The sequence below is a fragment of the Phoca vitulina genome, unplaced genomic scaffold (assembly GCF_004348235.1).
Source record: "Phoca vitulina isolate PV1807 unplaced genomic scaffold, GSC_HSeal_1.0 scaffold10, whole genome shotgun sequence".
Classification (NCBI taxonomy): domain Eukaryota; kingdom Metazoa; phylum Chordata; class Mammalia; order Carnivora; family Phocidae; genus Phoca; species Phoca vitulina.
The window spans coordinates 51757134-51771016 of NW_022589713.1; the positions used below are offsets into that span (position 1 = coordinate 51757134).

Genomic DNA, 13883 nt, shown 5'->3' on the forward strand with positions numbered 1-13883 from the left:
CTCCTAAAGTGCCACTGGCATCTATGGAGTGGCGGTGGTCTACACAGTGTGCCTGTGCCTGGAGATGGCGGGGGAGGGTACTGCGGCCAAGGGCAGGGCAGGAGGACAGTGAAGGCCCGCTGGCCGCCAGGGAGCCCTTCCTCTCCCGGTTCAGCGGCCGGGAGCACCCCGAGCTGTGGCTAAAGGGGGCTGGTAGGCTCTCCTGCACCCCGCGAGCTCCCCCGCCTTCCCTGTGTCCCCCGGCTTTTCCAGGAGGAAGATGGGGTGCCTAGCGGGGGTGGGGCGCGCCGGGCCGCGGGGCCGGGCTGTCACGTGCCCCCCTCCCCCGCCACTGCGGCGGGAGTTCCAATCAGAGCGCGCCAGGGGGCTCCTCCTGGGCAGGAACCACCCGGCTCGGCGGCGGAGGGTGGGCCGCCGTCACCTGACCGCCCGCCCCCGCCCCCCGCGAGTAAGGGGCGGTGGTAGCGTCTGCTCGGTTACAAATGGCCCCTCCCGCCCCGCTCGCCCGCTCGCTCGGGCTCGGCGCGGACCCGCCCGGGCACGCTCCTCCCGCCGGCTCCCGGCGTCCCGCCGCCCAGCCCGGAACGGGCCAGCGGTCGCCGCCACCCTTGAGGGCGCTGCCGACACCCAGTGCGGAGGCTTGCCGGCGGAGGTCGCTACGGGAGGCTAGACCGCGTTGGCGCGCGGCTCTCCTACCCGCAGGTGAGTGTGCAGTACGGGCGTGGGATGCTGCGGGGACAGTGCGGGGAGACTTGCGGGTCCTCGGATGCAGACGCGGATCCGTGCGATGCGCAGGTTAAGTTTGCAGAGCGAGTCCGAGGTTTCTCTCCATCTCGGCCTCCTCTTGCTGGTCCAGCGGTTTGGGGTCTCCCGCGAAAGCCTGGATTTGGGGGAAGGGCTTTGGGAAATTCTTGTCTTGAGATACTTGACAAAGGTTGAAAAGACACATCAGGTGGAGCGTGTAGCTGCAGCTGACAGGGGTGAGACAGGTGCATTCGACTGTGCCTGAGCGTGTGTGTGTATGTGTGTGTGTGTGGCTCCTGGCTAGGAGGATGAGCCCGAGATACGGCGAAGTCTCTGCGGTGGGTCATTCCATCCCCAGAAGCCTTAGATCCCAGAGAGGGAAATTGCCCTGCTCTGAGGTGGTCACTAGATAGATGATATGACAGCAAACCATTGACTCCCCCCACCCCACACCGGATTCCTGATATGCCCCTATAATAGCAGGAGTGCAGGTGCTTATAAAGAGTGTGTGAAATTTCAAGACACCCAGAAATTATTCCTTTTACATTTTAACTTCTTGGCAGAAATTAGTATTAAAAGTGCTGAATCATGCAAAAAGATGTGAAAAATAATGTACTTCATGTTTTTGGTAAAGTTTTTCAAAGCTACTAACATCTGCATTTCTGGATGAATGCTTTAAATTTAAGGTGTAGGCACTGGATATTTAAAAATCACATTTTGAGATGTGCCCTTGGCTTTATGAGTATCAGTTGCTTTTCTTTCTTTAGAGCGAGTTGTATCCATTCATTATCTCCTACCACCCTACCCCCTCAAAAAAAAAAACCAACCCAAGACATTTTTTTTTTTTTTGGTGTGTCCACGATTGTGAAAGGAGTGGAGGAAACAGTCCTCGGAAATAGAAAACATCCTCCTTTGATGAGTGCAATGATGGCCAATTTGATTTGTCATATGCCACTGAAGGGAATGTCAAGCTGATAACATGCAGACTAGAGAGAAAAAGAAACAGGAGTTGCCCAGGGAGGGAGAAATAAGCCCTAATCCAATTGTGCTCATCAGTAAAAGAGCTGAAGGAGGGTGCTTCCACATTGGAGCCTGAGTCTTTGGTGGAGGTGGAAGGGCGCAGTTTTTGATGTAAGTTCTGAGGTCAGACACCAACTAGCATAAAGATGATTTTTTAAAAAATCAGTCAGGATTAGTAGAATGGGTGTGTCCAAAGACAGCTCTTGTCCATTTACTCTGGGCGGCACAGTCTGAACTGCTCGTGGCCTGCTGACTCATAAGGGAACTAGAATGGCTTAGCAGGCTTGGATTTTACTTACAGACCCTAAAAGAACCGTACCTGCAACCCCCCGCTACAAACAAGAATAATAAAAGAAAGAAAGCTCCAGCAGAGACATCCATAAACAGAGAAGCTCATCTCCTCTTCCCTTCTCTTCTTCAGGGAGGTTTTCCCCTATTCCTTGACTTGTCACCTTCATTTCAATACCTGTCATCCATGCTTGTGCACAGAACATTTGGTTTGACACAAAGATTTTAATCTAAATCTTAACATGAGAAATAGTGGCACTCCTAAACAGGATTATTTCAAAGGTATTTGTGAAGGATACTGAAAAACGGGAATATGAACGATTAATTGAGTTTTCTTTGCAGCACAGACTCCCTTAACATTGCATGCAAGACTAGGGAGCCCCACCCTGTTTCTGAGCATCTGCATGAAAGGCCCAGAAAGGAATTCGAGAATTGCAGTGGTGCAGAGACAGGCAGTTTCTAGGCTTGGGTATTACATTTACTTTAATGATTACTAAAATTGTGGGGGGTAGCCTTTAATCCATAGGTAGGTCTTGAAAAGCACAGTGTTAACTGTTTCACCTGACAGTTTGTTAAATATCCATTTAACTTTCAGAGGTTGATTTTGATAGAAGAGCGCTATGAAGTGGGAGCTGCTTCCAAATTTTAAGATCCCGGGGCTAAAAGACATGATTGGAAGGACAAATATCAAAACATATAGTAAAGCCAAAAAGAGTTATTTTTGCTCTGGTATTTTTAATACAATTTATTTATAAAAGTAAGTTTTTTAGAAAGACGGGGCTCATTTTCAGGCAATAAACCTGCTTGCAGAATAGACAAGCACCTGGCATCTCAGAACAGACATGCATAATTGGAGCAAAAAACAGGTGAATGAGCTTACCTTCTACTACTTGGTCCTTCAATCAGAACCCAGTCATGTCACGTCAGATTAGGAGAAGGCAAGGCATTTCTGCAGCAAGGCAAGGAGATTTCAAATCTTACTTCAAATCTATGGGAAAGAAAATATTTTGAGTTGCTCTGAAGAAAGAGGCAATTTTTATAAATTCACAAATCATTATGATCATAGCCGTGCTTACCCGCATTGTCTACTGCAGACAGCCGGTCTGACCATGACGAAGAGAGATACCAAGACTTTTTTCTTCCCTTTAAACAAAACAAAACAAAACAAAACAAAACAAAACAAACAATTCAAAGGATGCCTACTGGATGTTGCCATTCATTTTTTAAGACAAATAAATTATTTAAAGAAGAGAAAATGATACTTTTCCCCTGATGGCTAGAGTGAATTAATGCGCTACTAAGTCTGGAAGCGGTGACCAGTTAGCAGTATCTTAACAGTTATTCCTGACTGAGCTGAGAGTCCAGGTAAAACTTCTGTGTTCTGTTGAGAATCAATGTAGGTTCAAAGCTGCTAAAACCACCTTCTGCTTTTTTTCCCTTCTTTCTTATGCTCTCTTTCCTCTCTTTAAAATCCACAAGCCACACCTACAAATCCTAGCACCTAGAAGGCTTTGAGATTTCACTAGGAACATACAATCAGATAAACTGCCCATGATTGTGGGTCATTCTGAAATCAAAATAGATCTCAGCTTCAGCCTCAAGAATCAGAATGGTAGGATGTCTCCAGAGCTTTGATCAGACGCCGGTACCCAGGCAGCCTGGTTTCAAAGAGGGTCTTTTCCTAAGATTTGCAGTGATTATTTTGTGGAAGTTAGCTCTGCCCACTTGCACAGTTAATTGCACTGTGAGAAGGTTCCAGAACAGTACTTCCTTGAGTTCTGACAGTAAATATGTAACACAGCATTGTATGAGGAACATTCCAGAACACCCACCTCCTGGTGAAGTGAATGTGCTGGCTGAATAAACACCTGGGCTGCTTTAGCCTGCCAACAAATCTCATTTTTTTCCCGGAAGAGATGGTATTTCATCTGAGCTTTTTCAGGACCCTGGAGAGCCTTGCAGGATGGAGAGGAGCGTCTGATGTCTGACTTCTTTTAGAGTTGGCCTCCAGGAATTTACCTTTTTCCATTTAAGGATGTCAGGTTACATGTATTTCGCAAGGAGATTGGAGAAAACTCACCTTGCTAATCTACTTATTCTAGTGAGCTGTAAGATTAGTAATATCAGTGCATTTATGTATTTAAAAGTTAATTATATATTTTTGGGTGTGTGAGTATTGGGTTGGGTTAAGTGTTAGTAGGAAGAGGCCTTTAAAAAACCACTGGGAGGGGCACCTGGGTGGCTCAGTTGGTTAAGCATATGCCTTCAGCTCAGATTGTGATCTTGGGGTCCTGGGATGGAGCCTGCATCAGGCTCTCTGCTCAGCAGGGAGGCTGCTTCTCCCTCTCCTTCTGTGATCTCTCTCGCTCTCATTCTCTCTCAAATAAAAATCTTTTTAAAAAACTCAAAATAAAATAAAAAACCATTTGGAAATTGCTGCTTCTTAAAAGTCATGTGACATTACATACTTGCACATATATCTCTGCAAAATCAAGAATACACTTTGGTGTGCACATTTTGCCACCTGTGCATGCATCCTACACAAATTAGAATTGCTCTTTAGGATTATTCAGTTGTTTATTTTGAGTAGACTCAGGGTGATAGAGAGGGTTTTATTTATTTAATTTCTGGCGGATATTGGGTTCTGATCCTTCTGTGCTTAGGTATCTTTGTGCTTACAACCCTCAAGAAGAGGCAGTGAACAAATACAATAGTTCATATTATAAGTAAAGTATATTTTTTGCAATGTGTTTTCTTTTAGGTTGCCAACTTAAATGTACTCATGCTCTAGGTTTTAGAACTAAAAATAGCATGAGAAATAGCATTTGTCCCAATGTAGCTCAGGATGCATCTCTTTTCGTCAAATTCCTGTGAATCTTCTTTACTACTTACGGAATTTGGAAACTATCCAGACTGCTATTGATCTAAATATTTTCATTTTACAGGTCTTCCTTTGATACAGTGGATGGTGACTCTGCTCTTCTGCCCGAGAGTGGTTCAAAGTGTAAGTTCAAGAAACCAAATAATGAAATATCGATAATTCTGGAGCTCCGTGCAGAACAGTTTGTCTTATTTTTGTTCCTTCTACCCAAGACTCTAGCCTCATAAGTAAGCTACCACCCCCTTGGGTTGGGGGAGGGGTGCCTAACTTAGACCAACGGTTTGCTTACCACACAGCAAGGTAATGTTATACAACAATACGGCCATGGAGCAGCATTCTTCTCTACCCTCCCCACCTCATCATTTTTCTGATAATAGAATATGAATCTTTGGTGTCCGGGTGATGCTTGAATTGACACTTTCCCAGATGTCACATCTTTCTGGGTGGCCCTGCCTATTCTAATCTTCTCCCAGCTCAAGCAGACAGATTCCAGTATGGAGACACATCTAGCTTCAGGACGAAAGTTCTTTTGTGCCGGATGAAATCCTGTGGTTACTGTCAAGCTCCCTTTCCTACCACGTACATTAACCCAAATGCGTCCTTAGCTCAGCTGCTGCAGTCACACTATAGTGATCTGGTACAGTTCATTTATAAAACAGGAAGAGTCAAAATCTGTAGGAGGCCATTGCTGTTTCACACAAAGATGTGGATGGTGCAGGATTTTGCAGAATCCCCCCTGGGGTCAGTCCACCTTCTCCACTTTGTGGCTATCAAGTACTTCCAAGTACAGCTCTTTAGGAAGGAAGCTATATGTTCTCAGAAAGGGATTCAGTGCTGGTTTAGACCCCTCCCTGCTTCTTTAGAGATCTCAACATGAATTTAAGATATTTTTGCAAAATTCTTAGGCATTTAATGCATTTCATCAGTGGTCAGGCTCTAGAAAGCTGATTTTTATTAAGAAAACCATCTGCCCTACCTTTTCTTCCCCTTGCTTATCTGCCTTCCTGTCTCTGCCCCCTTGCCCAGAACATGGATTTCCCTGTAATTCCATTCACTAAATATCTCTCCATTTTTGTTTCACTGCAGAGTTTATTGCTAGAGCTGCTAATAGACTTTCAGCACAAATAGTATATTGATCACTTGAAATCTTGTTTGAGCTTGACTGAATATACATAATGGGGTGTCAATCGGGGAAAAAAATCTCATAATAAATGGCAGGCGACTTATATTCATGAGAAAAAATGTCTTGGGCAGCACACAAAATATCATGTTTACTGTAGCATGACAGACTGATTGCGCCACTCTCCATCACATTCATCGGGTAGATTTTTAATAGCAGAGGCAAGGTTAGAATACCAAGATCTTGGAAGCTTTCTTTCTTTGTTTATATGGGGAAGCAGTTTTGCACACTCTATAGAGTATAAACATCTTCTAGAACCACAGCCAGCGAGAAAGATCTTTTCTACCTGAGGAATTCAGAAATTGCAAACAAATCTGTTTAAGTTGGTGTATATTTAAAATCAGCAACTGATTTATGCAGTCCATATTTTTTAAGTTTTTACCATGTGTGTATCAGTGCATACACTCACTGTATGCAAATATCATTTTCAATGTGTATATGGTAGAGCACAGTATATTTAGAGAAAAGCCTGCTTTACATAAATTATTTTTAAGAACAACCGAGCAGAGAAGTACCCATGCGTTAGGAAAGCTAAATCTTTTTTTTTGTTTTAAAATTTCCCAGTGAATGATAAGTAAAGGAATCCCAATTTTATTAAGTTTTATGAGCAATTCGTTAAAATCCATTTTCCTGATAGAGCAGTGATTATGAATCTATGTATTTCTGGGAAAGTGATATTTTTTGTTACTTTCTGTAGTTGACATAGAGCTGACTCCCTGACGGCTGGTTGTCTGTGTAGAATCCGGCCACAGAGGGAACGTGCAGTATTGTAGTAGCTGTAATCCTGCTTTATCCCAGGACAGTGGGATACATTATACTCTTCCAGCCCACTGGGTGGGGTGCAACCTAGCTTCCATCAGGAATTCTTTGTCTTCTATAGGTGAATGAAGCCAATGGGCTCTTTGCTAATCAGGTTTTAATTGTTGGGTTTTTCTTTTTTTTTTTTTAATGGCAAAAATCAAATCACACTCTAGACAAAGGACTCTTCCAGTTCCTGGGCAGTATTCAAGAATTATTTTTTTAAGATTTTATTTATTTATTTGACAGAGAGAGCGAGACAGCGAGAGAGGGAACACAAGCAGGGGGAGCGGCAGAGGGAGAAGCAGGCTCCCCGCCAAGCAGGGAGCCCGATGTGGGGCTCGATCCCAGGACCCTGGGATCGTGACCTGAGCCGAAGGCAGATGCTTGACGACTGAGCCACCCAGGCACCCCAGTATTCAAGAATTTTAAAAGTGTGCTACGGCAGAGTTTTCACTTGTTAAATCTCAGGTCATATCTGATAACCAGAAGAACCTATGACTTATCATAAAGAACGGGTGAAATAGGACAAATGAGCCTATCAAACACATGACATCAGGCCCTGATCATGTCTACTATTCTTCCATAGGGTTTCAAACTTTTGCTTGGTCTCATCTACTTCATTAAAGTGCTTCTGATTTCTTTTTTAAGGTTTCCGATTAGCAGTAAGAGAATGCAAATTTTGATGAGAAAATGGGATTATCTGAGACCTAGCCAGTTGCAGACGCTTAACAGTATATGATTATAGGAGAGCTACATATTTTTGTAATATCATTTATAAGTAAAATCTTTTATCTATATATTCCCTTATGTATGTATACAGATTTGTAACAGTTAGAAACTATTTGTATTACGTGGTTTTTTGCACGAAGAGAGGCAATCAACTCTGATAGTTTAAGGTTGGGGGATTATGCGTTGAGATTTTAGGACAAACGAGGTTATATGAGAACTTTAAACTCAGGAATTAGCTATTTGCATAAACTTCATTACTTTTAACCTCAGAGAAATGTATGTCTGTAAATGTCAAAACTGGGACTTATTGGATGTCACCAAATTAAATCCTGGGGAAAAGAAAATTGGAAAGAAAACATTTCCCGGAGAAATTTGAGTCTGAAAACTGCATTTACAGGCCTTGCTGTTGTCTTAAGTTTTGGATAGTTTTATTAATTTCTTTTAATTAAATGAAGGGAGAAAAATCAATAGGACCTAAGGTAGAAGTTATATGAACTATTTTCTGACTGAAAGATATTAGAGATTGTGTGTTGGTAATATAATACCCGGTTTGGTGATATAAATACCCAGCTTTAATAGATTGATTTCTAACCAGACCTTAACATCCTACCGTGAGAATATTTAAAGGCAGAACAAATGTAAGCACATATAGATCTCTTCAGTAGAATTAAAAATAACTTCAATATACTCAGCTGGTCCTTGGTAAAGCTTTTGAATTGTTTTAAAAGAAACTTTATTCACTATAAATTTCAAAAACAGGGTCACATTTGCAGCTGTTTTGCAGAAATGGACATTATGATTTCTGAGGTTTGATTTTTATATATGTTAAATGGGGATAAGGAAGTAGCTGGAACTCCTGTATTTTTTTCTTGTAACAGCTATATTTTCGGAAACCGGAGACCAAGCACTTTTCCCTTAGAAGAAGCATAAAGTTACGTTCATTTAATAGAAGAACAGCAGTGGGACGACTTTTTCTTCCAACAATGATTCCAATAATAGCTAGGCTGATGTAATGGATTGAGGGGTAATATACCTTTTAAAAATTGGTGTTTTTTTTCCCCCACTTTAATAAAAACACATTCAGGCAAAATAAAGAAAAATTACAATGTACTAATTCAATTATCAGTGAAGTAGTTTGGCATATACTACTTTAAATAGATCTAGCTTCACATTTAATAAAAAATTTATTTTCAGGTGTAATTGCTCATGCCAACAGAAAATCAACAGGCAGTTTGCTTAGGGCATGTACCCTCCAAGCTTTATATAAGTTAGTTTCACTAACAGAAACCCTGTGACACAGAGGAAACCTTTATTAAACCCCCATGTGCCTCTTAAGAATCCATATTCCCCATGTAAGAGGGGATTAGCTGGGGCCACAGTCAGCCAATGACTTCTTATACTTACTGATATATTAATAATATAAGTACATTGTATGAATATATAACATACCTATAAGCATACTGTTGTATTTATTAATAGTTAAATGTTTCTGTCCCACTTTTAGGGAACCTAAACCATTCCAGTTTAATTCAAAACCTAATACTGAGAAATAGGCATAACCAAACGTCCTATAACATTAAAGAAAATAGGCTCGACTGTTTCTCCAGCTTAGTTTTTGTTTGAGATACATGCTGTGACAAAAGTTATTTTCTTATTGATAGGCAGACCCCACCATGGTTATGTAGAAATTTAGTGAAAAAGTAATGTGTGGCAGAATTTTTGGTTTGTTTTGGCTTTGGGGTGCGTGTGTGTGTGTGTGTGTGTGTGTGTGTGTGTATGTGTTGGGGATGGGGGCTTTAAATTTCATTTTAAAAAATCAAAAAATCGGGATCGAGCCCCGCATCAGGCTACCTGCTCAGCCAGGAGCCTGCTTCTCCCTCTTCCACTCCCCCTGCTTGTGTTCCCTCTCTAGCTGTCTCTCTCTCTGTGTCAAATAAATAAATCTTAAAAAAAAAAAAAAAAAAAATCAAAAAAGCAAGGGAAACCAGTTCGTCCTCTTTTCAGGTTAAGCCCCCTCCTTCTGCCCCCCCCCCCCCCCCCCCCCACCGCCCCGGGGGCCGTGCTTTGGTGAACATGCAAACCCATCATCTGATGGGCTTGATTTTGTCTCAGCCAAGCAGAGGGGATACGCATTCTATGAATTATGTGCCTAACTCAAGAATTTGAAAACCCAGTGTCTTAACCAATGTTATTCTCCAGCAAGGTGGCCATACTCTCTTCAGAATCCTCATTTTGTTGCTGTGCTCTTTCATAGACCCCTGCAAACACCTCTATCTTCCCATGAGTTCTTCAAGATCATTTTTCTCCCTTCTCATTAAAATAAAAGATCTGCGTTCAGGACAAGACTCTAAAAAGTGAAACCTACTATAGACCACATTGTTAGGCTCTTCCATCTCTGGAAATAATTTGGGGGAGCATGACTTTGCAGCCCAGACAAGTTCTAACTCAGGCCTTCATGAACCCCCTTGGAGATATGTCTAGCCAGGTGTTTGTGGAGCCGGGATGCTGCAGCAGGCAGACAGACAGATACTCTCTAGCAAGGATTTAAATTGACAGTTAAATAAAAACTAAAACAGCACAAGGTGAACATTTATAGAGATGACAACTTCTGCCATTTCTTTGGAGATGTTAGTAAATGTAGGAAAACTGGCCAGATTCCAGGTTTTCTCCTCCTCCTCCTCCTCCTCCTTCTTCTTCTTCTTTTTTTTCTCCTTGTGTAATAGTCTAGGGATGCTGCTGGTGGTGGCCACGATGACTAAACAATCTTAATTTTTCTAGATCTAAACATGAGGCTGGCCAGGTTCCTTATAGAGCCTATTTCTTGAGCAGCATCGTCCAGTGGGACTTTCTGTGAGGACGGAAGTGCCCTGTATCTGCACCGCCCAGTATAGAACCACTAGCCACATGCAGCAACTGAGCACTCAAAATGTGGCTAGTGTGACTGAAAAGCTGAATTTCTGAAATCTTATTTCCTTTTAATTAAAATTAAAAGTTTAAAAAGCCACATGGAGCTAGTGACTACGTACTGGACGGCATTGCCTCAGAGAATCCGGGAAAGGGGTCAGGCTTGCCATGAAGTCCCCTTCGCGGACGACATGAGCTAATGTAGTCCACACTGCAGAAAATGGAGGCTGGTCAGCACTGACCACGGTGCTCTCTACATGGTGGGCCCTGCACAGCTACCTTGCAAATCAGGGTGGCTCCCGTTGCATTCTTGTTCTTACATTTTTAAATAGATCCGAACGCTTTCAATCAGGACACAGTGCATGATATTGTCACTGCTCTTTTTTTTTTTTTTTTAATTTTATTGTGGTAGGAACACTTAGAATGAGGTCTACCCTCTTAAACAGATTTATAAGTATACAATACAGTATTGTTATCTATAGGCATAATGTTGTACAGCACATCTCTAGAATGTATTCATCTTGCATAACTGAAATTTTATACCCGTTGATTAGCAACTCTCCATGCCCCCTCCCCCAGCCCCTGGCAACCACCATTCCATTCTTTGCTTCCATGAGTTTGACTATTGTTGCTGCTCTGAGACTCAGTCCCCAACTGGGCAGTTAGTCTGTTACCCCAGAACCTACTCAGGTCCTGGCTCATTTGTTTGGCTTTGAGTGTCCATATGAGGTGCTCTCAGAGACAGTTCTGGCTTTGGAAGAAGGGCATTAGGGACAAAAGTCTGGATTTGCCCTTCCAGAAGGTCCTTCTACCACTTCCTCTTTGTGGTCACTCTACCCTGTTGCACATGGGTAGGGCTTCACCATCTAATTTCCATGTGGACTCCTGCGTCTGAAAGCATTTACCTCAAGTGTGCTTAAAAAGGAAGCATAGACCCCTCCTTCAGTAAAGGCAGGACCGATTGAGAAGTTAGGACAACTCATTCATCCCACAGGCACAGGCCTCTTACTAAAACCAACTAAAGCTTCCCCCATAAATGTAGAGGGTCTTTTGACTGCATTGACTTTGACATTCTCAGAATCTGTTCTGGGACACAAAAGTCACTGGGCCAGTGGACTTACGCCTGGTGGAGCTTGGGGTCTTTGGCTCCCACCATCCTAAGACTTTACAAATTAGATATGTGGGGAGGAAAGAGGGGTAAAGGATGCTTTGCAGTTGTGACCATCCCTTTTGTGTCTGCCCAGGGTGACTCCAAGCAGCCCAGTACCCACAGGAAGCTTGTATGGGGAGAGACGGACAGCATGGTGGGCGCAGGTGGGTAAGGTGGCACTGTCCTCAGGAAGCTCACAGCCTGGACCTCTCCTCTCCATCTCCCCTTTGGTCCAAGATCCTCCACACTGGCCCTACCTCACAATCACCTAGGAGATTCTTTACAAAAACCTAGAATTAGAACATTTCTTTCAGTTCTCTCCATTCTGTCTTCATGGTTAGGGGGTTTTCAAAACCTGCTGATGCCAAGCCCTGGCCCAGACTGAATCAGAATCTCTGGGGGTGGGGCTTGGACACCGATAACTTCTCAGGTCCCCCGGGGCTTCTGCCACAGTCTGCATCTGGCTACATCCGTAGGAGTTTCTTCTGGGATGCCACTCCCCCCGCCCCCCACCCCCGCCAGCCTGTGTATGCTTGTTGGGTACCTGCAGTGAGTCAGGCCCTCCTAGGCCAGTGTCCTTGGCCTCATCCTCTTTGCTGCCTCCTGGCAGTCTCCTCACTTCTGCTCTCCTCACTGAGCAGATGAGCCCTAGGCCTGTGTCTTGCAGTGACCCCTCCAGACACAGTTTTCTAGCTCCTGCTGGGCATGTCCTTGGGCGTAGGTGAAGGTGTGTGCCTTTCCCACCCTGCTCCCCAGGAATTTGGAATCGTGTACAAACCTCAGCAGCTCCTCCTCCCATGGTCCAGTGTGGTCCCCAAGGCCTGCCACCTCCACCACTGCCGTGGTCCCCTGCAGCGCCCTGTCTCTCTAGCCGCTCATTCAGGCCCATACCATCTCATGCCCAGCTGACTGTCAATGCTCCACATTGGTCTCTGGCTCCTTGGATTGCTCCTCTCTCCAGTCATCTTTCCAGGCTTGTGGAGGGGCTTCATCTGAGGACAGGACCGGTCACCTCTCCATCACCTGCCCAACCCTGCCTTCCCTGCCCCCTGCCCCTCCGGGCTACTGGTAGGGCTCCCCGACCCTGCAACCCCTGCACGCTCTCTGCTTTTCTGTCTTCCCCTCTGTGTTTGCTGATCTAATCTCCCTCAAGGCCTGCTTCGCAGGGTGCCCACAGGCTTCTTCTCTTGATGCCTGTGGCCAAACCCCTCATTCCTAAGGCCCCCCATCTTCCCCCACACCTCTAGTCCTCGGCTCTCTTTCCTTATCTGCCCTGGCTCATATTTGAGTGCCCGTAGGGCCCACTTCCACCCCCTAGCTCCATCCTGCAGCCAGGGTCCGTCCCTACCCACTCTTCAGCTCCCAGGACAGGGCCTTTGCAGGGGCTCTCATCTGTATCACACACCCCTACTGAGGTGCCTGGGACATCATTTTTTAGTGCCCTTGACTGGATGCTCTTGGTAGTGACCCAGGCTCTTGCTTTCCCCCTGCGTGGGGATGTGCTGGGCGTTCATCTTGGGCCTTGCAGCCTGCAGCTTCTGCTCTTCTCACTGCTTCTGCCCAACATGCATGCATAGACACACACACGGATGCACACATGCAAGCAAGTGCACACACGTACACATACATGCACACGTGCACTATCCACTCCCCCCACCCCCGCCCCCCGCCGTGAACTCTGTTCCTTCCTGCTGCTGCCTCATTCTTCCCTCCCTCCCTGGTCAAGCTGCTCACCCTTACCTGCCTTCTCAGAGCAGCCTCCCAGCACTTGGGTGGGACTTTTGGAAATTCCTCCACCTCCTTCCTTGAAGGAACAAGAATTTTGAGGCATGGCTGGAAAGTATTTATAGTGTGTATGTGGGGGGAAGGATGCCAGTAACCCTCCTGCTGTTGCCCTCTTGCTGTGTCCCGCAGTCTCCAGCTTAGTTGACCTGCCAGGACAAGTCATGAAGGGTGGTTCGGCGAGCACAGCCTTTCTGTTTTGTGCAGCTCCTGGCTGTACCCAGTAAGCCCCCTTCTGGGGCTGCTGCTTTGTGGGTAGCCTCAAAGGGCTGAGCCTTCCTCTCTTGGAGATCCCTTAGAATGTGGAGATAGCCAGGCTCCTCCTTTGGACAGGTGCATGTTGATGAAGGGTGCTGGCTCTGCCCCCCATTCCCATAGGGCGGAGGGCTGGGAGCACACCAGGG

At 45.0% G+C, this 13883-nt stretch overlaps 1 long non-coding RNA gene across 1 annotated transcript in view; it reads left to right on the forward strand.

Annotated features, from left to right (window-relative positions):
- Nucleotides 1-524: 524 nt before the first annotated feature.
- The window catches only part of LOC116635187, a 119944-nt gene continuing 106585 nt past the window's right edge, over nt 525-13883 (forward strand). Inside the window, exons 1-2 of the long non-coding RNA XR_004300123.1 lie at nt 525-702; nt 4998-5056. This is a non-coding gene — a long non-coding RNA (uncharacterized LOC116635187). The remainder of the gene's footprint in view (nt 703-4997; nt 5057-13883) is intronic.